The sequence below is a fragment of the Arachis hypogaea genome, chromosome 13 (genome assembly GCF_003086295.3).
Source record: "Arachis hypogaea cultivar Tifrunner chromosome 13, arahy.Tifrunner.gnm2.J5K5, whole genome shotgun sequence".
NCBI lineage: Eukaryota > Viridiplantae > Streptophyta > Magnoliopsida > Fabales > Fabaceae > Arachis > Arachis hypogaea.
In genome coordinates this window covers 35,534,023-35,536,977 of record NC_092048.1, presented here as the reverse complement: position 1 = coordinate 35,536,977, position 2,955 = coordinate 35,534,023, and the positions used below count along the sequence as shown (strand labels likewise).

At 43.9% G+C, this 2,955-nt stretch overlaps 1 non-coding gene across 1 annotated transcript; it reads right to left on the bottom strand.

The window, feature by feature from the left end:
- Nucleotides 1-238: 238 nt before the first annotated feature.
- Nucleotides 239-346, bottom strand: LOC140178226 (small nucleolar RNA R71). Its single transcript, XR_011870490.1, has one exon. It is a non-coding gene; the product is annotated as a small nucleolar RNA R71 (small nucleolar RNA).
- Between the last annotated feature and the right edge of the window lie 2,609 nt (nucleotides 347-2,955).

Genomic DNA, 2,955 nt, shown 5'->3' with positions numbered 1-2,955 from the left:
GTTTCATGGACTTCCATCTGAAGATCCTTTTCAGTTCTTAACTGAATTCTTGCAGATATGTGATACTGTTAAGACTAATGGAGTAGATCCTGAAGTCTACAGGCTCATGCTTTTCCCTTTTGCTGTAAGAGACAGAGCTAGATTATGGTTGGATTCTCAACCTAAAGACAGCCTGAACTCTTGGGATAAGCTGGTCACGGCTTTCTTAGCCAAGTACTTTCCTCCTCAAAAGCTGAGCAAGCTTAGAGCTGATGTTCAAACCTTCAGACAGAAAGAAGGTGAATCCCTCTATGAAGCTTGGGAAAGATACAAACAGTTGACCAAAAAGTGTCCTTCTGACATGCTTTCAGAATGGACCATCCTGGATATATTCTATGATGGTTTATCTGAGCTATCAAAGATGTCACTGGACACTTCTGCAGGTGGATCCATTCACCTAAAGAAAACGCCTGCAGAAGCTCAAGAACTCATTGACATGGTTGCTAATAACCAGTTCATGTACACTTCTGAAAGGAATCCTGTGAGTAATGGGACGCCTATGAAGAAGGGAGTTCTTGAGGTTGATACTCTGAATGCCATATTGGCTCAGAATAAAATATTGACTCAGCAAGTCAATATGATTTCTCAGAGTCTGCATGGAATGCAAGCTGCATCCAACAGTACTCAAGAGGCATCTTCTGAAGAAGAAGCTTATGATCCTGAGAACCCTGCAATAGCAGAGGTAAATTACTTAGGTGAACCTTATGGAAACACCTATAACTCAACATGGAGAAATCATCCAAATTTCTCATGGAAGGATCAAAAGCCCCAACAAGGCTTTAATAATGGTGGAAGAAACAGGTTTAGCAATAGCAAACCTTTTCCATCATCAACTCAGCAACAGACAGAGAACTCTGAACAAAATGCTTCTAATTTAGCAAATCTAGTCTCTGATCTATCTAAGGCCACTGTAAGTTTCATGAATGAAACAAGGTCTTCCATTAGAAATCTGGAAGCACAAGTGGGCCAGCTGAGTAAAAGGATCACTGAAATCCCTCCTAGTACTCTCCCAAGCAATACAGAAGAGAACCCAAAAGGAGAGTGCAAGGCCATTGACATAAGCGCCATGGCCGAACCTGTGAGGAGAGGAGAGGACGTGAATCCCAAGGAGGAAGACCTCCTGGGACGTCCAGTGATCAATAAGGAGCTTCCCTCTGAGGAACCAAAGGAATCTGAGACTCATCTAGAGACCATAGAGATTCCATTGACCCTCCTTATACCCTTCATGAGCTCTGATGAGTATTCCTCTTCTAAAGAGAATGAGGATGTTACTGAAGAGCAAACTGCCAAGTTTCTTGGTGCAATCATGAAGCTGAATGCCAAATTATTTGGCATTGATACTTGGGAAGTTGAACCTCCCTTGTTCATCAATGAACTAAGAGATCTAGATCAACTGACATTGCCTCAGAAGAGACAGGATCCTGGAAAGTTCATAATACCCTGTACCATAGGCACTATGATCTTTAAGGCTCTATGTGACCTTGGTTCAAGAATAAACCTCATGCCCCCTCTCTGTAATAGAGAAACTGGGAATCTATGGGGTGCAAGCTGCTGAAATCTCATTAGAGATGGCAGACAGTTCAAGAAAACAGGCTTATGGACAAGTAGAGGACGTTTTAGTAAAGGTTGAGGGCCTTTACATCCCTGCTGATTTCATAGTCCTGGATACTGGAAAGGAAGAGGATGAATCCATCATCCTAGGAAGACCTTTCCTGGCCACAGCAAGAGCTGTGATTGATGTTGACAGAGGTGAAATAGTCCTTCAATGGAATGAGAACTCCCTTGTATTCAAAACTCAAGGATCTCCCTCTGCAACCATGGAGAGGAAGCTTGAAAAGCTTCTCTCAAAGCAGAGTCAACCAGAGCCCCACAGTCAAACTCTAAGTTTGGTGTTGGGAGGCCACAACCAAACTCTAAGTTTGGTGTTGAACTCCCATATCCAAACTCTAAGTTTGGTGCTGGAGAGTCTCAACAAAGCTCTGCACATCTGTGAGGCTCCATGAGAGCCCACTGTCAAGCTATTGACATTAAAGAAGCGCTTGTTGGGAGGCAACCCAATGTTTATCTAATTCTTATTTTTATTGTTTTTCATGTTTTCTTAGGTTCATGATCATGTGGAGTCACAAAATAAATAGAAAAATTGAAAACGGAATCAAAAACAGCAGAAGAAAAATCACACCCTGGAGGAGCATCTGTCTGGCGTTCAGCGCCAGAACAGAGCATGGTTCTGGCACTGAACGCCCAAAATGGCAGCTCTGGCCTGAACGCCAGAACAGGCATGGTTCTGGCGTTCAACGCCAAATGCACAAATGGCGTTGAACGCCCAAATGGCCACCAACCTGGCGCTGAACCCAGAGTTGGGTACAAAGGCATTTTACATGCCTATGGTGCAGGGATGTAAATCGAACCCAGATCTGTGGACCCCACAGGATCCACTCAGGATCTGTGGACCCCACAGGATCCACTCAGGATCTGTGGACCCCACAGGATCCCCACCTACCTCCACTCACTTCTTCTCACCACTTTCTTTCACACAACACCATAAACACTCTTCCCAAAAAAAAAAAAAAACCTTCACCAATCACCTCAAACTCTCTTCCCCATCACCTCTTCACCACTCACATCCATCCACTCTTCCCCATAAACCTACCTCATAAACTCCACCTACCTTCAAAATTCAAAACCAATTTCCCACCCAAACCCACCCATATGGCCGAACCTTAACCCCCCTCCCTTCCCTATATAAAGACCTCCATTCTTCATCAAATTCACACAACACACCCCTCTACACTCTCCTTGGCCGAAACCACATCTCCCTCTCCCTCTCCATATTTCTTCTTCTTCTTCTTCTTCTATTCTTTTGTTTATTGCTCGAGGGCGAGCAATATTCTAAGTTGGTGTGGTAAAGCATAGCTT